Source organism: Pleurodeles waltl, chromosome 7 (assembly GCF_031143425.1).
Source record: "Pleurodeles waltl isolate 20211129_DDA chromosome 7, aPleWal1.hap1.20221129, whole genome shotgun sequence".
Classification (NCBI taxonomy): Eukaryota; Metazoa; Chordata; class Amphibia; order Caudata; family Salamandridae; genus Pleurodeles; species Pleurodeles waltl.
In genome coordinates, this window is record NC_090446.1 from 1,544,873,626 (window position 1) to 1,544,896,961 (window position 23,336).

At 48.9% G+C, this 23,336-nt stretch overlaps 1 long non-coding RNA gene across 1 annotated transcript in view; it reads right to left on the minus strand.

The window, feature by feature from the left end:
* LOC138247469 (uncharacterized) overlaps positions 1–21,950 on the minus strand; it is a 195,158-nt gene extending 173,208 nt beyond the window's left edge. The window contains exon 1 of the long non-coding RNA XR_011194516.1: positions 21,362–21,950. This is a non-coding gene — a long non-coding RNA (uncharacterized lncRNA). The remainder of the gene's footprint in view (positions 1–21,361) is intronic.
* Between the last annotated feature and the right edge of the window lie 1,386 nt (positions 21,951–23,336).

Sequence of the window (23,336 nt, forward strand, 5' to 3'; positions counted from 1 at the left end):
TGCAAGAAATTCATTTGTTAGACACATTGGATTTTTCAGATTCAAAATAAATATTAGGCAGGTTATAAATGAAGAGAACATTTGAAAATGGCCAGTAAAGGGGAAAGAATAAGCAGTTACTGGCCACTTAGTTCAGTTTTTCTTAAACTCAATAGTTATTTTGATGTACAAAAAATGTATTGATCCGCCAGGAACCATGAGAATCAACTTGTCTAGCAGCAGCCTCAACACCCATCATTATAACTGCTAGGACACCTGCTGCAGAGAACCTCAGCAGAACACAAGATTTCTAAAGACATTCATTTGGATTCAAAAAGGAGTTCTGAGTGTCAAATCCAGACGGATTTGTTTGAGTAATTCTAGAAAACATTTAAAAAGCAAATAAAATATTGCTTTTGTAGTCTTTCTGACTCTCCCAAAATTAATAATGAAAAACACAGTTTTATTGTCAGGTTCAAAGAAACCAGTTCTCAGACCCAGTAAACACAGCTAGTGGGAACAATCTAAGTATCTGTTGTTGGCCTGACATACTACTTGCACTACTGAGGATCAGTATGGGGCCAACACCTTGAAAGACCGCACCATGTGAAAGAACCCGGCCTCAGATCCCTGACAGTGGGGACACTCGGACGAAGTCCCATGGGGGGAGATATGCCTGGTGTAAATGATAGAATTGAATGGGTTTAAATTCATAATTTTGAGACACATTTGGGGTAAATGTCAGAATTTTCTTCCAGGAAGAGTCACATAGTATGTGTCCTATGTCTGTGGCCTAATGATAGTGCCGTTGAGTCAGTTCCATTTAGGCCCCTTCAACAGGCCACATTAAAGTACTGTGACCGCCTTTGTCATCCCCAGTACAGATAATGGAGGCACTCCTGCTTTGTGGGGTCCCAGAGGTACTTGCCCTCCACTAGGTACAGATCCTGCTGGTCAGGGCTCCACACAGTAGGCAATGTCCCTCTGGGAGGTTGTATGTCTCCTTCAGATCTAGGGAGAAGTTAATCTTGTCCCCTGCCAATAAGCCCAGTCTAGCCTGATATACCAGGTGTGGCCAGTATTGAGCAATCAATAGGAGGACTCGCAGGTATATGAGGCACTGGTGCGGGTTCTTTGCAAACCTTTCACCCATACATAGCGCTCTGTGCAAACCAGCACATTCTCACCACACACCATTGAGGCAGGAGTGGGGTGCAGCAGGATTCGGTTGAGAAACATCTTGGAGGGAGTCTCACGTTCCCGGGTGCCCACCACCTCGCAGAGCGCATACCACCACTGATCCACCCATTGCAGCTGAGCTACCAGATAAAACAACTCGACATCTGAGGCAGCCACACTGCCCATGTCGACTGGCAAGCATTGTTTCTTCAGGACCACCCTACGCTGTGAGGTCCCCCAATAAAGAGGGATCAGGATCCTATTTATATTTTGAAGGATTACCTTAGCGAGCTCAGCTGGCAGAGCTGTGAATAAATAAATAAAACGTGGCAGCAGAGCCATTGTGAAGATGGTAATCCGACCACTGACTGAAACCGGTAAGGTGCTCTAGAAAGCAATCCACTGCTGTGCAGTAGATTGTAAATAAAGTTACTCTCAAGAAGCAACTCCGGAATTATATACACCTTCCCAGAAAGCAAATAAACACATGTTCCCAACGCAGCCCTGGCAAAACAGCGAGAGGATTGTCGCCCCCTGAGCCAGTCCGCAGTCGATAAGCACAAGACTTGTGCTAGTTAACCTCCAGCCCTGGTGTGAGAGAACAGGGCTGATTGCAGAGGCCCCCTAACTTTTTGCCCCCATTTTCCACTTTTTGCTGGTGTTTTCCTGACTGTGAAGGTGCCCTGGGTACTGCTAATCAGTCCCAGGGCCTGTGCTCTGTGTAAAGTGGATATGCAAATTAGGCTAATTCCCTAGTCTATGGTAGGGCATGTAGGTTTAGGGACCCCACCATAGGTGCACTGCTGTGGTGCCCAGTGTCATTTTAAATTTAAAGGCAGGCCTGCCTTGCTGGCTGCTTTTAAATTAAAGTTATATGCAAATTCGACTTTGGAATTAAAAGTAGTTCCAAAGTCTTAAACTACCTTATTTGTACATATAAGTCACCCCTAAGGTGTGCCCTGTGTGCCCCTAGGGCTGAGTGCCATGTAACTATAAGCAGGGACCTTATAAAAATAGTGTTATAAGCCCTGGTGAGGTAAAAACTGGCAAATTCGTTTTTCCCTCATTGTAGTGAATGGCCTTCATAGGCTAGAATGGGGAGACTTTATTTTAATTTTAAAAGTCCCCTTAAGTGACAGATACTAAGAGTTTGGTATCAAATTAATTGTTATAATAAATCCTACAATTTCCAGTTGTTGGATTTAATATAACTTGTTCAGGTAAAGAGTTTTAAACTTTACCTGAAAAGTTGCCAACTTCAGCCCTGCATTGTTTTTGCTGCTGTGCTCTGATTGGCCAGCCTCTTGCAGCCTGGCCAGACTGCCTTGATGAGGTGTGAAGTGACCTGGCTTCACACAAAGAGATGTGCCTGTGGGAGGGGATCTCCCCTCAACAGATGGTGGGGCAGGAAGGGGGAGGGCTGCCAAACTGGTCTTTAAAGGCAGAGAAGGACATTCGGGGTAACCCAGCAACACCCCCACATCCTACAACCCCAGACAACTAGGTGCCTCCTTGAATAGATTAGGAGAGGGCAGGAGAGGGGTGTGTTTATGATTTTTAGCCACACCAGTGGGTGGGCTCAGCCAGATGAAACCTCCAAAAATCACTTTCAGCCATGATGGATTTTTGAGGAATGTTGCCTCCTGGAAATGATTTTTGCCACACTTCCCAGGAAGTGGTCATCACAGGGGGAAGGACCCTGCACCTGATTGGAGAATCAGGACCCCCTGTTTTTCACCCAGGAGCAAGGATAAAACTGGCAGACCTGCACCCACACTTCAGTTCCCTACCACATCCCTACCAGGAAGAACTACAGAAGAAGAAGAACTGCCCTGCTGGATCCCTGGTCTGCACCTGGACCCTGCACTCTGAAGGACTTCACCAGCTGCACACTTGGGCTTCACCACAAGAAGGACTTTGCCTGGCTTCGACTGGTTCAAGGAGGGACTCCCTGTTTGCTACAGGTGAAAAATTGCTAACCAGAGTCCCCTGCACCAACTCCTTAAGAAACCAACCAGCTGACCACTGTCCAGTGGCTAAAAAGGAGTTTACACTAGGTACATTCTGGGAGTTGTAGTCCACACCCCCAAGGATCATCTCAGAGCTTCTGGAACCTTGGGGTGAGCTGTGGACCCCAAAAGAACCTTAAAGGAACATCTGGGAGAAGATCCAGAAGTTTGGAGAAGTTTGGAGAACTTTTGAAAAAAAGCTCCATAGAGGGACCGACCCGCTGCAGCAACTCTAGCCGGCTTGCCTCAACCGCGACCCGGCCTTACTTGCAGGTTCATCCCAGGGAAGAAAATCTCCAGAAAAGAGACTAAGTCCGAATGTAGGAAGTTGACCGGGACCTCCCAGCCAGCGTATCCGAGGAGGGCTCTAAGGACGTCAGATCAAAATCCAGGTTTTCCCCGGTCGAAGGATTTTCACCTCGAAAAAAATGACTAAGTCCGAAGGTAAAAATCTACACTGAGGGCTCCAGCGTCGCGTATCCGGAGAAGAGTTCCAGGAGGTCGAATTGGACTGGCAGGTTCGTCCCGCTGAAGAAAATCTTCAGAAAAGAGACTAAAGCGGTCATTCTGGCCGCGGCGGGCGGACCGCACCGCGGTCAAAAGACCGCAGCGGTCTTTCTGGCTTTCCCGTAGGGCCGGCGGGCAACCGCCAAAAGGCAGGCCGACGGCCCAGCGTGAAAGACCCAGCAACGATGAAGCCGGCTCCGAATGGAGCCGGCGGAGTTGCTGAGGTGCGACGGGTGCAGTGGCACCTGTCGCGATTTTCAGTGTCTGCTTTGCAGACACTGAAAATCATTATGGGGCCCTGTTAGGGGGCCCCTGCACTGCCCATGCCAGTGGCATGGGCAGTGCAGGGGCCCCCAGGGGCCCCACAACACCCATTCCCGCCATCCTGTTCCTGGCGGTAAAAACCGCCAGGAACGGGATGGCGGGAAGGGGGTCGGAATCCCCATGGCGGCGCTGCAAGCAGCGCCGGCATGGAGGATTCCCTGGGCCAGGGGAAAGGCTTTACCGCCGCGGTCAGAATGGCCCAGGAAGCACCGCCAGCCTGTTGGCGGTGCTTCCGCGGTCCCCGGCCCTGGCGGTCATGGACCGCCAGGGTCGGAATGACCCCCTAAGTCCGAAGGTAAACTTTTGACCGAGGCCTCCCACGGCCTGTAGCCGAGCCGGGCTCCATCGCGGTCAGCCTTAAACTTTGACTTTGCCCCTGTCGAGGTGCGACCAGATGACCAGATTGGCGCTTTTTGTTTCTAGGCACTAGAAAACAATAATTCTTTAAAAATTCAGATCTCCGGTTCCCCTTGTCAGATTTTATTTGTTTTTGTATCATTTTAAAAATAAAAATATAATCTATTTTTATAAAGTGGTTTTGGATTTTTAAACAGTTTCCTGTGTTTTATTTAATTACTGTTTTGTGATATTTGAATGCTTTACACTCTGTCTCCTAAGTTAAGCCTTGTCGCTCGTTGCCAAGCTACCAAGGGTTGAGCTGGGTTTAACTTACTGAGACCTAATTGGAGCTAAGTGGAGGTTAGTGGCCTATTGGTAAGTGTAGGTACTTACCTGCCCTTACCAATAACCCATTTTCCAACATCTGGCTGCTTACCAAGGGCCCGTAAGGCCAACGCTGCATCCTCCAAGTTGGAGGGACTCCCATGCATGTATGGCAACATGTTGTGTGCAAATGGTGAAATACGCACATGGTCTCCAGATACCTGTAGCCCCCGATACTGACCCTATCAATGCAAAAACCTCCACAGCAAGAGCACATAGAGGGGGGAAGGGACAACTCTGCTGTGTGTCTTGCTCTACAGCAAATGCTTCAGATATCAATGACCCAGTCCAAATCCTTGCTGTCGGCTGGCTATATAATAGTTTAGCCTTAGTATGGGTCCTATGTCTGCGGCAAGATAATCCAGGCCCAGTATACATCTGAGAACACTAATGCCCAAGTGTGCACATACTGGCAAGTTGTGCCAGGTTCAGAATATACAAGAAAACACCAATGTGCAAGTCTGAACATTCCAAAAAGCTGGCCAGGCTCAGTATATACATGAAAACACCAAGGTGCCAGCGTGCAACTACTAGTGGGTGCCCTGTCCTAACATATGTAGGGAGGGTGTGCACATTTTCCCCATGCACCTCGTGCATTCGTCATCCACTTCTATCCCACAAAGTCTCCCACTAAGTTGGAGGTCAGCGCCCATCCTGGTGCTGTGACCAGTGTAGAGTGCCACTCATCCCCTACTATACATCTTATGGCACTTCCACACTCGAGAGACGAGTGTGGCCAAAGCGGATAAAAAAAGAGCAGACTGGTCGCTCTAGGCCACTCTGCAGAGCGTTATGACCTGTATGAACATCTACCCAGCATGGGTGGGGATCATGACTTTGCTGTTACAGTGGCAGCACTGAACCACCACTTTGATCCCCAGCTCAACCCTGACTATGAAGGACTCAAACTGAGCCAGGCAAGTGGAAGACAAGTTAGTAGATATCTTCTATGTAGGCCTGGGTGGAGTTCATGGAGCCCCACTCCATGGAATTCCACTTAGTGGATTTAAAGCTCTGTGGAATTCCGTGGAGTTCCGTGAGCTGCGGAGTGGCACCGTTTGCTGAATGCATCAAATGTCAAAAGTGCTAAGCATGATCGGGCCTAGTTAGCCAGGCCCGACCCTGCTGAGCTCTTCCAAGATCTCGTGCATTCAGGAGAGGGCTGTAGGCAGTGAAAGCTGCTGTTTCAGGCCTCTTGTACACCAGACTGCACAGTGTGCACTGCACACAGGGTACGGCTGGTGCACAAAAGCCCTGGGCAGGCCGGTGCACGAGAATTCAGGCCAGGGCCGTAGGCAGCGAAAGGCTGCCGTTTCAGGCCTCTTGTGCACCAGTGTTTTAGGAAAGTACCCTCTTTTTGGCATGTTACCCTCAATTTCTGCGTGATGTCAGTGTGTTTGACTATGTCACTGGGATCCTGCTAACCAGGACCCCAGTGCCTATACTTTCTCTACTCTAAATTTTGTCACTGCACACTGGTAACCCAGTATCTCATCCCAAATTGGCATACTGGTCACCCCTTATAAGTCCCTAGTATATGGTACTTAGGTACCCAGGGCATTGGGATTCCAGGGGATCCCTATGGGCTGCAGCATTTCTTTTGCCACTCATAGGGAGCCCATGCAAAGGCTTCTACAGGACTGCCATTGCAGCCTGTGTGAAATGGTGCATGCACACTTTCACAGCTGTTTACACTCCAACAGGTCACTTATAAGGCACCCCTATACCAGGCCTTCCAACCCTGAAGGCTGAGTGCAGAGTACCTGTGTGTGAGGGCACCCCTGAACTAGGAGAGGTGCCCTCACATCGCCCAGGACCATATTTCTGGACTTCTTGAGTGCGGGGATGCCATTTTATGTGTGCACTGGACATAGGTCGCTACCTATATAGAGCTTCACAATGGTAACTCCAAATATAGCCATGTTTGGTATCAAACATATTGGAATAATACCCCAAGGCTTTTGCAAGCATTGGTTGTATGATTCCATGCACTCTGGAGGCTCCTTAGAGGACCCCCAGTACTGCCATTATGCCCTTCTCAGGTTTTACAGGCAGCCCCAGCTGCTGACACCTCACAGACAGGTTTCTGCCCTCATGTTGCTTGTCCAGCTCAAGCACAGAAAGGCAGAACAAAGGATTTCCTTTGGGAGAGGGATGTTAAACACTCTCCCCTTAGAAATAGGTGTTACAGGCTTGGAAGGGGTAGCCTCCCAGAGCCTCTCGAAATGGTTTGAAGGGCACAGATGTAGCCCTCTTTGCAAAATCCAGTCTACACCAGTTCAGGGACCCCCAGTCCCTTCTCTGGTGCAAAACCGGACAAAGGAACGGGGAGTGACCACTCTCCTGTCCATCACCACCCCAGGGGTGGTGCCCAGAACTCCTCCAGAGTGTCACTGGGTTTTGCCATCTTGGATTCCAAGTTGGCAGGGATCTCTGGGAGCATCTGAGTGGCCAGTGCCAGCAGGTGATGTCAGAGCCTCCCCTGATAGGTGCTTACCTGTTTAGCAGACCATTCCCCCTTTCAGGGCTATTTAGAGTCTCTCCTCTGGGTGTTTCCTCAGATTGGAATTTCAAGACTCCAGCAGGAATCCTCTGCATCCTTTACTTCACCTTCTACTGGCAAAACTACATCTAGACCCTCCAGGAACTGTACAAACTGCAACAAAGAAGCAAAGACAACTTCTGCAACATTGTTTCTTCAGCTCCTGACAGCAACTGCAACTGATTCCAGGTCATGCGTCCTCTGAGGATTGCCTGTCTTCAGCCTGCACCAGAAGAACGAAGGAATCTCCCTTGAAGTGAAGGAGTCACCTCTGTGCTTCAGCAGTCACCCCTCTGCAGTGATGACCGGTGGCTTGGGTCCCCTCTCCTGAAGAAGTGCAAGGATCCAGCAACACGTGTGGTGGACTGAAGTAGTCCTGATGAACCTGAAGTCCAGCTGTTCAGCTTTGGTGAAGGTAAGAGCTTGCCTTCCCTCACAAGACAGTACCACCATTTACTGTGTGTTTGCAATTGCCAAGGCTTGTTGGCATTCTTCCACCTTGCATCTCCGGCCCCCAGTACTCCTTCCTGTAATGCACAGCCTCCTGCATTGTTCTCAGACGGCTTGGGATCCCTTTGTGTATTGCTGCATGGCCTCCTTTTGCACTTTCTTTGTCCATGTGCTGTGGTACTCCTGTGCATGCTGCCTGGTCTTCTGAGGGCTCCCTGATTTGCTGCGAGCCCTCTCTGTCTCCCCCTCCTGCGTAGAGGCCACAAGGTCCCTCCTGGTCCCGGGCAGCGCCATTTTCCGCTAACAGCGAGCTTTGCGTGTACCAAGACTTGTTGGCAGAATACAGCGACGCAAACCAGGCTGCAATCATCCATCCAGGGTGGGACATCATCTGCACCAAGCAGGAACCCGCATCCATCTTCTTGGGTGGGGTACTGACTGTTCTTCTTCACCAGTGATACTTCTTTTGCAACTTCATTCGGGTTATTAGGGGCCCCTGTTCTCCCTTGACTCTTCAGTGCTTCTTGGACTTGGTCCCCTTCTTCCACAGGTCTTCAGGTCCAGGAATCCACCGTTGGTTTCTTGCAGTCTCTTCTGGTTCTTGCAAAATCTTCTATCACATGTTCTTGTGTGTTCTAGGAAAGTTACTGTGATTTACTCCTGCTTTCCTGGGCTCTGGGGTGGGTTCTATTACTTAACTTTGGTGTTTTCTTACACTCCCATCAACCCTCTAAACACTACACGTTCCTAGGTGCAAAACTGACTTTCGCATTCCACTATTTTAGTATATGGTTTGTGCTCCCCTACGCCCATTTCTAACTATTGTGATTTTCACTATTTGCACAGCATTCTAACTGTTTTCACAGCTATTTATGCATTCTAGTGTATATATTGTGTATATTACTTACCTCCTAAGGGAGTATAGTCTCTAAGGTATTTTTGTAACACTGACAATTTTGTGTGAGTACTGTGTGACTACAGTGGTATTGCATGAGCTTTGCATGTCTCGTAGTTAGGCCTTGGCTGCTCATCCACATTACAGCTAGAGAGCCTAGCTTCCAGACACTGTGTACATTTTACTAATAAGGGATAACTGGACCTGGTATAAGGTGTAAGTACCTTAGGTACCCACTACAAACCAGGCCTGCCTCCTACAAGGGTGCATGAAAAATAAAATAAAGACCAGGACTCACCTGGGTCATTGTTGCCAGTGGCCTGGTGCTCTGCCTAACTCCGCCCCCTGGTGCCGGGCCCTGCCCGTTCTACTGGAGGAGGAAGGCCAGACTGGAGTCCCCTGAGGTGGGAGCCAGCTCCATCGCTGTTGGGATGAGACTGCGCACAGCAGCCCAGTTAGGGCCACACAGTTCATGCACAGACAGTCTGCGATTGCGCTATGTTGCTCATAACAAGGCTGCAGTGTGCATGCGTTGAGCTCCACTGCCGGGGCTACCGGAGTTTTGGAGCAAACTCCGTGCTCCAAGCAGAGTGCGGAGTGCCAAAAGCTCTGTCAGCCCCGCCACCAGAGCAGAGCTCGCTGCCCATCCCACTTCTATGTGAGGCTTAGAAAAATCGCGAGCACCTGCAGAGACATCAACCAACATGATGAGATCAGGGCACTGCTATTGCAGGGCTGCCAATCAGAGGTTTTGCTGAAGCTCATACTATGCCAGCCAGGTATTTAGCTGGACACAATCTTGGTCCTGGGATGGTTGCCTGAGCTGGCAGATAGCATGGCCGTAGCTACAAAGGTGGCTTATTTGAGAGGAGCAATCCTAGCAGCTGCAGCCTTGGTGGTGAAAGAGGAGCAGGTGGATGCTATTCAGAAACCACCTGCTCAATATCATCCTGCAAACACACTGAGGGGCATATTTTTTTTAACGCAAATCCAGCGCAAACTTAACTCCATATTTATACTTTGGTTCTAGACCCGTCTAGCTTCAAAGTTATGGAGTGTACGTCATTTCCTGTACGTGAAAACCTACCTTGCACTAATGACATGCACAGTAGGCGTTCCTGTGCAAAAAATCAAGGCCTTATTTATACTCCCTCGCCAAAATGACGCACAGGAAGAGGTGGGCCTTATAAAATGGCGCTAATCCTGATTAGCGCCATTTTTTAACAGATGGGTCAGGGCAGGTGTTAGGGGACCTGTGGGCATATTTCCATGGTGGGAGACCATGGAAGCAGTCCACAGGTGCCCTTCTCTGCACCCAGGGACACCACCTGCCACCCTCGCCCACCCCTGGAGGACACCGATGGATGGGGGTCCCATCCAGGTAAGTCCTGGTAAGTTGACGATCTTCTCGATGAGATCTGCCGGGAAGGGAAAGAGGGAGTGGCGGGGCCCAGAAGAGGGTGGAGATCAGCTGGACTTCCGAGATTTTGTTCCAGCTGCGGCAGGGGATCTGTTGTGGGCGGTGATGAGTGGCGGGTTTCTGGAAGGTGTAGTGGAAGCATCAGTGGTCTCTCCAGTGGAGTTAGGTGGTATGGCTGAAGGTGACGTGGCTGCTGGCGGAGAAGACGGGGTGGAGCGTGTGGCCGACGGAGTGGGTGGGCGTTGTGACCAGTTGTTTGAGACCGAGGTTGGCAAGGTTGTCGATCAGAGCAGTGGAGTTGCTGTTGTTGGCGTTTTCAAGGTGAAGATTCAAGTCGCCGAGGAGAATGTAGTCTGTAGAGGCAAGGGCCTGGGTACTGATTATGTTGGCGATGGAGTCACTGAACTGAGGTCGGGAACCTGGGGACCTGTGGACAAGGGTTCCTCTGAGGGTGGTGTTGGCGTTGATGTGGATCTGGATCTGGAAGTGTAAGTGTTTGGTGGTATTGAGGGTGTCATCGGTGTTAGTTGAGATTCTAATGGCGTTCTTGTGGACTATGGTGATTCCTCTTCCCGGTCTGTTGGTGCGGTCTCTGCAGGTGATCTTATAGCCTTCGGGGATGGCTATGGCGATGTCAGGTTCCTAGGAGGGAGTCATCCAGGTTTCGGTGAGGAAGGCGATGTCTGGGAAATATGAGGTGAATAGGTCCCAGAGTTCGACTGTGTGCTTGTGGACGGAGTGGGTGCTGAGGAGGATGCAGCTGAGGAGGTTGTGTGTGGTTCTGGCATTGTGCTTGGTGGCTTGGGGGCAGGTGAAGCTGAAGATCCGACAGGAGAAGGGTCCATGGGTGTGCCTCGGGGTGGTTTGGACACAGGCGGTGGAGCAGCCTGGGTTGAGGGTGTGGAGTTCGTTGGCACTGTAGTAGCGTCTGGCAGAGGGGGAGCGTGCTGGCCAGGGGGACTGCCACTGGCACAGTCCAGGCGCGGACGGGTGCAGATGGGCTTGCCTCTGGCGCGTCTCTGGCGCAGCGGCTGCCATTAAGAAGGGGAGGAGGGAGGGAGGAGCAGCTGGGAGGCGGGAGCGGTGGGTGAATGGGGGCGCGAGGGGGTGGGGCAGCAGGGACGCAGAAGCTGGAAAAGAACAGCTTAGAAGAGCCGAAAACGGGCAGAAGGGGAGCAAAGGCACAAAAAAGGAAAAAAGCCTAAACAAGCACAGAAAATGGCATAAAACAAGGGAAACAAAGGAAAAAGACTAAACAAGCACAGAAAATGGCACAAAACAAAGTAAACAACAGAAATAAAGCTAAACAAGCACAGAAAATGGCACAAAACAAAGACAGATACAAAACAACGCACAATACTTACGGAAACCCACTAGACACCAGAGATGATGTGCAGGCAGGTGCCTGCAGGTGGTGGAGGGCCTCGAACTCACAGCAGCAGAGAGGGTGGGGTTGAGGGCACAGACACAGTCTGGTGGAGCTGCGTGGCGTGTGGAGTGAGCTCTGACCTTAAAAGCAGGTCTAGGGTCACTCTGAGCACTGCGCAGTGGCCGCCATTAAGAAGGGGAGGTGGTAGGGAGGAGCAGCTGGGAGGCAGAAGCGGTGGGCGAATGGGGTCATGAGGGGGGCGGGGACACAGGGACACAGCAGCGGGAAAAGAACGGCTTAGAAGAGCCAAAAATGGGCAAAAAGGGCGCAAAGGCGCAAGAAAGGAAAAAAGGCTAAACAAGTGCAGAAAATGGTACAAAACAAGGGAAACAAAGGAAAAAGGCTAAACAAGCACAGAAAATGGCACAAAACAAGGGAAATAAAGGAAAAAAGGCTAAACAAGCACAGAAAATGGCACAAAACAAGGGAAGCAAAGGAAAAAAGGCTAAACAAACACAGAAAATGGCACAAAACAAAGACAGATACAAAACAACACACAATACTTACGGAAACCCACTAGACACCAGGGATGACGCGCAGGCGGGTGCCTGCGGGTGGTGGAGGGCCTCGAACTCACAGCAGCAGCGAGTGCGGGGTAGAGGGCACGGGCACAGTCTGGTGGAGATGTGCAGCATGTGGAGCGAGCTCTGACCTTAAAAGCAGGTCTGGGGTCACTCTGAGCACCGCGCAGCAGGTGTCATTAAGAAGGGAAGGTGGGAGGGAAGAGCAGCTGGGATGGAGGAGCGGGGGTGAATGGGGGCATGAGTGGGGCGGGGCTACAGGGACGCAGCGGCGGGAAAAGCACAGCTTAGAAAAGCAGAAAACAGGCAGAAGGGGAGCAAAGGCACAAAAAAGGAAAAAAGCCTAAACAAGCACAGAAAATGGCACAAAACAAGGGAAACAAAGGAAAAAGGCTAAACAAGCACAGAAGATGGCACAAAACAAGGAAAATAAAGGAAAAAAGACTAAACAAGCACAGAAAATGGCACACAACAAGGTGTCGCGTGGGCTCTCATTATCCTAAATGAGACTACTGGATTTCTAGGTAGCAGGATCGTTCACGGTGTGGGGGACTGAGTCTGACCCACTTGGAAGGACCTCTGTCACCCTAAATCTGGTTTTTCTCCGGCTAACTAGCAGTGCCTCATCTCTCCCATGGGGAAGGATGATTGGGCAGCCGAGCGCATGACATCTTTGGAACTTCTCAGGGAAGTCGTGGTCACTCAGATCCAAACCAACTCTCTCATTTACAGTATGATCTCATATACAAATGACAAAGGCAGTTTAAGTTTTATACATTGTTTTAATAAAACAACTGCATTTTAGATACTAAGGCGTGAGCCGCAATAACCAGAACCATACAACACAGTAGGATTGAAATAGTCACGAGGAGAGTGAAACATAAGAATAACGCTATCATAGTGTTAACAATTTCTACTCTCTCTCAGCTAGTTCTAGTTCGAGCACAGCATGTTAAGCTTCTAACTTGCCTTACAGATTGTCTGGGAAGCCATCAACCCTCATACCTGAGCAAAAGCCTGTGATCTGGTTCAGCATCTGCAACGAGGCAGTCAGCGTCTAGTCGTGGTTCCCTGGTCGGAATCTCCCTCTTGCATGTATTTGGACAAGGAAGTGTTTTATAACTAACATGTCAGCGTGATCACAAAATGTCCCTACGCAAGAACGCCAAAGACTAAACTCCTACCACGTCCATCAGCAATGTACCAGACTGTATCCTTGACTGAAGCACAGAGTGAACAGGAATGTGTTATTGAGAACACCAGTGCTGAAGTAGGCTAAACAGTGTGATATAAAAAATAAAACAAGACCGTAGAACTGGTTATTTGAAAAATAACAGTACGAAGCTGAATAAAAAGCATTTAGAGCAAAGTTCACAGAGGCTCTAAGCTGCAAGCAAAGGAATAAAATACATCCAGGGCAAAGTGCACAAAGGCCTAAAGCCTGAAGCTAATGCGCAAAGGATACATAAAACTGACCACACTACAAAGGGAAACAAAGGAAAAAAGGCTAAACAAGTACAGAAAATGGCACAAAACAAAGACAGATATAAAACAACACACAATACTTATGGAAACCCACTAGATACCAGGGATGAGGCACAGGCGGGTGCCTGCGGGTGGTGGAGGACCCCGAACTCATGGCAGCAGCGAGTGTGGGGTAGAGGGCACGGGCACAGTCTGGTGGAGATGTGCAGCATGTGGAGCGAGCTCTGACCTTAAAAGCAGGTCTGGGGTCATTTTGAGCACCGCGCAGCGGGCGCCATTAAGAAGGGGAGGTGGGAGGGAAGAGCAGCTGGGAGGCAGGAGTGGTGGGTGAATTGGGGCATGAGGGGGCGGGGCCACAGGAACGCAGCACGGGAAAAGAATGGCTTAGAAGAGCCGAAAACGGGCAGAAGGGGCGCAAAGGCACAAAAAAGGAAAAAAGGTTAAACAAGCACAGAAAATGGCATAAAACAAGGGAAACAAAGGAAAAAGGCTAAACAAACACAGAAAATGGCACAAAACAAGGGAAATAAAGGAAAAAAAGGCTAAACAAGCACAGAAAATGGCACAAAACAAAGACAGATACAAAACAACACACAATACTTACGGAAACCAACTAGACATCAGGGATGAGATGCAGGTTGGTGCCTGTGGGTGGAGGAGGGCCTCGAACTTGCGGCAGCAGTGAGGGCGGGGTAGAGGGCACAGGCACAGTCTGGTGGAGCTCCACGGCATGTGGAGTGAGCTCTGACCTTAAAAGCAGGCCAGGGGTCACTCTGAGCACCGCCATTAAGAAGAGGAGTTGGGAAGGAGGAGCAGCTGGGAGGCTGGAGCGGTGGGCGAATGGGGGCGTGAGGGGGGCGGGGCCTTAGGGACACAGCAGCTGTAAAAGAACGGCTTGGAAGAGCCGAAAACGGGCAGAAGGGGTGCAGAGGCACAAAAAAGCAAAAAAAGGCTAAACAAGCACAATAAATGGCACAAAACGAGGGAAAGAAAGGAAAAAGGCTAAACAAGCACAGAAAATGGCACAAATTAAGGGAAACAAAGAAAAAAGGCTAAACAAGCACAGAAAAAGGCACAAAACAAGGGAAACAAAGGGAAAAAACAAGCACAGAAAATGGCACAAAACAAAGACAGATACAAAACAACACACAATACTTACGGAAACCCACTAGACACCAGGGATGAGTGCAGACAGGTGCCTGCGGGTGGTGGAGGGCCTCGAACTCGCGGCAGCAGCGAGGGCGGGGTAGAGGGCGCAGGCACAGTCTGGTGGAGTTGCGTGGCGTGTGGAGCGAGTTCAGACCTTAAAAGCAGGTCAGGGGTTACAGAAGACAGAAGTCCCCTGGGCATGGCCATTGGGTAGGGGGGCATCACTTCTGTCTTTTTTAAGACAGGAGTCATTCCCATGGGGGCTGTGCATGAATAAATGATGCGTCAGGTTAGCGTCAATATTTTTGACGCTAACCTGACTTGCACCATTCTTTGACGCACAACCCCGAGTCTTCCCTACGCCCCCGCTGCCCGGTTAGCGTGATTTATTTTTACGCTAATCAGGCCGCAAACCCGGCTAGCAACATTCCATAAATAAGATGCCCGGCTGGCATGTAGGAATGGCGGTAGCCGGCGTTAATCTTTTGAACACAAACCTGCGCTAGCGCAGGTTTGCGTCAAAAAGAATAAATATGGGCCTTAAGTTGCCAGAAAGGGGGTGCAGCAACTACAGTCTGATACACCACACGCCCAATGTATGCCCAGCACAGGGAATACAATGTTCAGGGTGTGGGCACATGAATCGTTTTGCCAAGGTGTGCTGAAGCAGTGGACAGAGTATGGATGAAAGGGGAGAGCGACCCTACGACAGCTGTCAGTAGAAGAGGAGGAGGTTAGAAGCTCAGCGAATCGACCCGACCCGACCCTATTGATTCCCCCTGATGATGAGGAAGCATTCACCATCTCATTCGCTGGTAGGGAAGGTAATGGTAAGCAGCCCCCACTGATGTGCACTGTTCATATCGGAGGCACCCAGCTAATCGACATTGGTTTATCAGACAATATCATTGTTGGAAAGTGAGATATTAGTAGTGATAACTATGGTACTACTGCTAGCAGTGAGGCAACAAAGACAATAAAATGTTTAGTGAAGGTAACAGTAAATTAATCCCTTGCTCAACCCCTGGTAGCTGGCACCGAGCAGGCAGATTTAATTTAGGAGACAGGCGTCCAAAGCATTTAAAAACACCAATACATTAGATAAGTAAGACACAACACACAATAAGAATCCCACATCAAATTATGAAAATAGGAAATGAAACAAAAATAAACATTCAATGCAGGGAACCAGGGATATGAATTTTTAAAGAATAGATCAAAAATGTGCTTTTTAGTGTTTAAAAACCAGTAGCACCAACTGGCAACCTTTGGTCGCGCTTAACTGGGATCAAGTCACAATTTCAGGATGACTGCAATGGAGACCTGCTCAAATACACTGAGCGAGAGGCCTCGGTCAAAGTTTCACCTTTAGACCACAGACCACTGCCTGCACAGAAAAAATGAAAAGTAAACTTTTCATTTTTTGTTTTTAAATACATCCCATTTTCATTCAAGGAAAACGGGCTGCATTAATAAAAAAAAACACTGCTTTATTTAAAAGCAGTCACAGACATGGTGGTCTGCTGTCTCCAGCAGACCACCATCCCTGTGAGTGCGGCCATTCCCAATGGGGTCGCAAATTGTGACCTACTCATGAATATTATTGAGGTAGGTCATTTGGAATCCCATTGGGAATCGAAAACAGTGTGTAGTACACTGTTGTACATACGGTTTTGCGTCTCGCAAATGAGTCGCAAATTGCAAGTCGCAAAACTCAGGGTCATAAATCTGGTCCTTAGTCATGTTTCTGGAGCTTTTTCTCTCATCGTCAGGTGAGACTTCTCGTTAGGCTGGAATTTGATGCAATGTAGTCGACTTGGCTCAGCGCAGGCTCTCAGTCAACTCCTGGAAGTCTCATCAACTGGGAAAAGCTCCTGTGCTTCAGTAGGACAAACTCGAATTTGAAGGTGGGCCACAATTTGACGTTGGAGGCTTCATTCTCGTTGAAGGGGGGGTCACCTTATATAACGTTTTTTTAATGTTTTTCCAATCTTTTCCAAACTTCTGGATCTCCTTTCAGAAGCCCTCCTCTTTTTGTCTCCAGTGGTCCACAACACCAGTTCAAGGGTCTAGAAGACTGATTTTATCCTTGAGTTTTATTTCCCAGAATGCATCTGATGAATCCTCAAACGTCCAGTTGAAGATGGTCAGCTGGGTCCTCCTCGGTGGGGATGTTGCAGGTGAATCTCTTTTAACCACTTACTATCAGGGAGTCTACTCTGTTACTCTCTTGTAGCCAGGCAAAGTCCTTAGAGCTGTAGTTTCTCAGTGTGCAGCAAGTGCGGTCATGCAGAGTTCAGTCCTTTGGGGTGCAGACCAGGGTTCCAGCAGGGCAGTCCCTCTTGTCCTTGTAGTTCAAGCATTGATTCGAGTTTCTGGGCAACTCTCTCATATTTATCCAGTGTTCCTTGGCTGGCAAGCAGGAGAGTACCCCAAACCTCTTCCTGTGAAGTGTGGCCAAAACCAATCCCAGGAAGCACTATTCTTTCAAAATCCAAGATGGAGGAAATCCCTCCTTGGAGTCAAGATCTGGCTAAGTCATCCCACTGATATGCCTTATTTCCCCTAACACTCCCCCTCCAGCCCCACCCCTAATCTAATCAATGAGGCTTATTCTAACTAGCATTTTGAGTTCAAGAATGGAAATGTTAGACCATTTTTAGTGAAAGTTATACTTTAATAAAGTTTCCCATTGTTGATCTATGGAACTACAGTACTACAATGGGGATATATTAATTTGGCAGCTTTTTCCTTACCAAGCATATAAATCATATTTTATAATGTCCCTGCATACAAGGCACCCTACCCTCGGGGCACATAGGGGAGACCTTATGAGTGACTTACATGCAAAAATAGGGTAGTTGGAGACTTTGGAAGTACCTTTAATTTCAAAGTCAAATTTGCATATAATTTTACTTTTAAAAAGAGCCTGCGAAGCAGGGCTGCCTTTAAAATGACAAAAGGCACCACAGCAGTGCACACCTAAGTAAATTAAATCCACTTGGCCCATATCCCTCCATGCACTGTTATATGCTAAGGGGTTAGAGGTTGGTTAAGCAACATCACAATCAAAATAAAATGATGGACAGAGTGTTGAAACTTTTCAAAAAATCATCCCCCGTATCAGATCTGGGTTTAATCCATTGTTATTTTGCTCGCCACGTCACCCCAGTTTGGACTCAGCCATATGCAAATCAGTCTTGACCCTGTTCCTCATGGGAACAGTCCAGCCCAAACTGCAAGGCCAGGTCCTCCCTGGACAGGAAACAAGCATCCTGGGACCGGTTTCAGAGTATCACCCTTCATCAACCAGGCTAGCTTGAACCCAGTGGCACAGTGAGCAAGGGACCCAAGTCTGGGCATACCCCTGCACTTAGGGCGCACAAAGAAACATCACAAAACAAAATACAATGATGGACGGAGTGCTGAAACTTTTCAAACACTCACCCCCAGTCACATCCTTTTGTGTTGTTAGAGGTTGGTTGTCATGACAAGTACAATTGTGCCTAAATTGCACATGCTTTTATTCAGAGCACAGGCCCTGTGTCTGGTCAGCAGAGCCCAGGGCATGGTCAGAGTCAGAAAAACAGTGTCTAGGGGTAAAAAATGCGGGCAGAAAGTCGGGCCACACTGCGTAAAGACCTGTTTATCACAGCCATAAACTCAGCTCAATTTGGCAAGATCACGCCATACCCCAAACTAGCACCAACAAAGGCAACAATCTATTCCTACGGAGGCACAGAGCTACTGCCATCAAGAGGAGTCAGAGAGGTCATGGAAATGAGTGAAAGGAAATCTATACGGGCAGGTTTCATGTAGCCAAAGGTAACATGGCACTCGCTTTGGATGCCACATAGAAGAAAACCTGGGGCTCGTCTTCTTCACACAACAAATAAATGAGTCATAGGTAGCGAACAACCTTCAAGAGTTCCCTCAGCTGTTCGAGAGGCTACTGTGACTAAAATGCCTCAAAGTAAAGTTGCAGATTGACAAATCTGTGAAACTGATGGCACTCTGACACTTGAGGGTGCCATTCCATTTGCGGCCACTGGTGGAGGAAGAACTGGATCAATTAGAGCAACAAGGGGTGATCGAGAAGGTTACAGGGCCCACACCCCGGCTATCCCTGGTTAAAGGACCCTCATTCCAAGTGCAGGATTTCCAGTCCTATTCCCGGTCTCAAACATTTAACATCAGAAATTGACCCCGCATGGCCGCAAGCCAACAGGGAAGTATAGCACTTCATGTGCATGGTTAACAGGGCTCTAAGGATTGGAGTTTAGCAAGCGGAATTCACAGAGTGTTGCTTACAATGATTCTTAAGTGCTTACTGGCAAGCACTTCATAGTACCACAAGTTGTTCCCTGAGTGAACTGTTGATGCAAAGGCCCACCTGGGACATCATTCCGGCTAGACCTAGCTGGTGCCCTGCCATCTTTGACATACAGGCCGCCCAAGAGAAGAGATAGTGCACGAATGACTGAGCAAGCCAGGCTCACAAAGCAGTGGCCCCTGATCTGGTGATAGGAGACGAGGTAATTACACAGGAATGGGACACAGGGTGGAAATTCTGCACTCCACTAGAGAAGGAGGTGTTGGAGGTCATCAACATCCAAGGAACAAGGATCACCCTTCAGCAAGGTCAATCCACAGTCGCCAGGAATGTCTCCTGCTTTGAGCGAGTTGGATCCCTGGCAAGAGACCAAGATTTTAGCCAAGGAAAGATGGACAAAGTGCCAGGGGAGACACTGTGATGCCCAGCCCTCGGCAACTCTTAACACAAGTGGAACAGGAGAGTACTGAGTTAACAGCAGGAGCTGCAAGTCCCAGGAATGCTGCCGCTCCGTTCAGCAGGAACAATTACACTTGAGCGACCAGCTCAGACACAGGTACTGTTCCGAAGAGGGTTTCAGGTAGCCAGAGCCAGAAGTATATACTCTGGCCCAACCCTCTACCAAGCCAGAGGATGAAGGGTTATGGGCCTGATTTAGAACTTGGCAGATGGAATACTCCATCACAAATGTGACAGCTATCTTGTACGCCGTATTACAATGTCCATAAAATATAATAGCATTGTGATACGGTGGATGGGATATCCGTCACATTTGTAACAGAGTATTCCCCTACAGCAATTTCTAAATCAGGCGCTATGTTTGTTGTGCTCCAAGGAGAGAGGTGTGACATTTTCTATTATAATAAATGTTAGCTGAGATGTAGAATGACACCCAGCCTCATTGATACATTGTATAGTACTTCCACTCCCGGGGGGATAAATAAAGGGCGGAGTGTTGTTTGACGCCACTCTGGGATAAGTAACAGTATGGCCCTCATTACAACCCTGGCGGTCAAAGACCGCCAGGGCTGTTTTGACGGAAGCACCGCCAACAGGCCGGTGGTACTTCACAAGGGATTATGACTGCGGCGGAAGCGCCACGGTCGCACCGCCGGGACCGGCGGATTCCAGCCACTTTGGTTCCGGAGGTTTACCGCCACTTTGGTCCTGGCGGTTGTAATCCCCCAGGGCAGCGCTCCTTGCATCGCTGCCCAAGGGATTCCGAGACCCCCTCCCGCCAGCCTTTTCATGGCGGTATGAACCACCATGAAAAGGCTGGCGGAAAGGGTAGTCGCTGGGCCTATGCAGACAGTGAAAAGCGCGACGGGTGCAACTGCACCCGTCGCCCAGCCGCAACACCGCCGGCTCCATTTGGAGCCGGCACCCGTGTTGCGGCCGAGATCCCCGCTGGGCCGGCGGGCAGAAATCAGGTTTTCGCCTGCCGGCCCAGCGGGGCTCTCCAAATAGACCCCGCGGGAGTGCGGCTGCATTGGCGGCTGTCTGGCGGTTTCAACTTGGAGGGCGGCGGTTGCCGTCCGCCAAAGTTGAAATGAGGGCCAATATCTGTGAATGCCTGTATTGAGGTTAGTGGTGCTGCTGTGGCCTAGATGAATTCGAGGGAAGCAGATGCCACAACCAGGACAACAGATACATATGTTTGTACCTATTTCTGAATATGGTATTCCTTGGTGCAAACCTAGCCAAAAGGGAGCGGAGCTCTGTACTGGGTCAAAGACTAGTAGAAATCAATAACTAATGGGAGAGCTGCACCCAGGAAGGAGGGGACACCTCCAAGGTAGAAACACTCTGTTGAAGGGCTCTACACACAAATAAGGGCTCCTTTTCTCTTTACCTCCTGTCATGTCAACTCCTTGTGTTCAAGGTCCCATGAAGGTCATGAAAAGAAATTAAAGCCTCCCCGAAGCCTTCACACATGGCCCTTGATTGAGGTCATGGACAGTAAACAGCTCTCATCCTGGTTATTAGAAGGCCGTAGGTTACCTTATAACCACTGTACACACGACTAGTGCACAGTTAGTAACAATAGTGCACACAATAGTGCACATCTTGTAACAATAGTGCACTAACTGTAAGAACACTCGCTCAGTTTTACTTCGTCACGCCTATCCTATTCAACCTATGTGCTTTGAAGACGTCTCAAGGCCATTTAAGTGTATTATAAGAACAAGAGCAAGTAGAAGATACACCTGCTCTTCTGTCTCCCTGCTTACATCATTCTTTAGAGACAAGGCTTTCCACAGTCAGAGTTTGCAGCCACCAGCAAAGCAACTATTTAGTAATGTTTTGAGGACAGTTTTCTCTACCTCTAAATTACACAATGTGTGACCTTGGAAAACTCTTGTGTAGACACTGCAGGAACTCGTCATGGTGTCTCTCACACATCATTTGCTTTTACCTGTGTGCATCCAGCCCCAGTGACCATGAACTCGTCCACTTGGCGCCCAGCCCTTCAGTGAAATCACAATGTTGCTTCAAACACCACGAGCTAAGCTCACAATTGAGCTTAAAGACCAGTCAATTGTGGAGAGCCCACCCTTTGTAACTCCCCTGTCTGCAGAGACAGGACTCCTGAGTCTTTCACAATCCGATCCTTTCACAATCCCATGTGCAGTAAGAGTGCTTCACCGGCCCTGTGTACTCCCCTCTCTGCAGAGACAGGACTCCTGAGCCTTTCACAATCCGAACCTTTCACAATCCCATGTGCAGTAAGAGTGCTTCACCAGCCCTGTGTACTCCCCTCTCTGCAGAGACAGGACTCCTGAGCCTTTCACAATCCTGTGTGTAGTAAGAGAGCTTCACCCTCCCTTCTCCGTCTGCAGAGACAGGACTCCTGATCCTTTCACAATCCGATCCTTTCACAATCCTGTGGGCAGTAAGAGTGCTTCACTCGCCCTGTGTACTCCCCTCTCTGCAGAGACAGGACTCCTGATCTTTTCACAATCTGAACCTTTCACAATCCTGTGTGTAGTACGAGTGCTTCACCGGCCCTGTGCACTCCGCTGTCTGCGAGACAGGACTCCTGAGTCTTTCACAATCCGAACCTTTCACAATCCCATGTGCAGTAAGAGTGCTTCACCGGCCCTGTGTGCTCCCCTCTCTGCAGAGACAGGACTCCTGATCCTTTCACGATCCGATCCTTTCACAATCCTGTGAGCAGTGAGAGCGCTTCACCAGCCCTGTGTACTCCCCTCTCTGCAGAGACAGGACTCCTGATCCTTTCACAATCCGATCCTTTCATGATCCTGTGTGCAGTAGGAGTGCCTGCTCTTGCCCTATGATGCAGAGATGCCTCTTCCCCTCTCACCAGCTATGGAAACCTCAGGTCTGTGGTTAGAGTTTGTCAATGTTCTGCATAAATCTTCTGTGTGGGTTTATTTCGCCAGAAAAGTCAGCTCCTCTTCTCTAGCTGAAAACAGTCACTTTGTCTTTTGACACGCTTTAACTTTGTAGGCTTGCTATCTCAGCCAGGAAATGGACACACTTTGGCCCAGATCAACAAAGATTTTGCATGGGGTTTGCATTACTTTTTTAATACCAACCTGAAAGAAAATCTAAGTTCACCAAGCCCATACCTACAAAGACTTGTGGACATGGAGTTTGCTAAAATCCAGCATCACCCTGAAGGTAATGTAACAAGGATCAATATCTTTATTTCTGCAGCACACACAAGAGGAAATTGCCTTTCAGCATAGTTTTTGCTCAGAAAGGGACATTTTCCTGTACGAAAGCTATTCTGACCACAATGCAGACACTCTGAAAGTCGTGTGGGCAAAAGGCAGCAGTGACCTAGCTACAAGTGAGAGGGTCTTACCGATGCATGGTACAACAGAGCCTTTTCAATGCCTTCTAACCTGCTGGCATTGAGACCCTGTTGCTTGAAAGGACAGAGGTGATAAGGACAGTAATTTCTACTGAGAACTGGGACCTAGGCTGAACATTCCATGGTCAGGGGGCAGAGAGCCTGCACACATCTGGCACTAATGGTCAGAAAGTGAATGCTTACACTTTGTCAATCGGCACCACCTGCCCACAGCAAGTAGTAATAGTTCTATGCTTTGTGACTGCATGGGTGGTTGATAAACATTTGTGACTCATGAGAGTTTGCAATGTGTGCACCATAATGTGCATTATCAATTGCAAATCATAACTGTAGGAGGCTGGCCTGGCTTATAGTGGGTACCTGATGGTACTTACACCTTGTGCCAGGTCCAGTTATCCCTTATTGGTAGATAAGTAGTGTTCTAGCAGCTTAGGCTGATAGAGGTAGCTATAGCAGAGCAGCTTAGGCTGAACTAGGAGACATGCAAAGCTCCTAATAAACCACTTATATCATATAGGTACTATATCATAAGAAAGCCAGTACTCAGAGT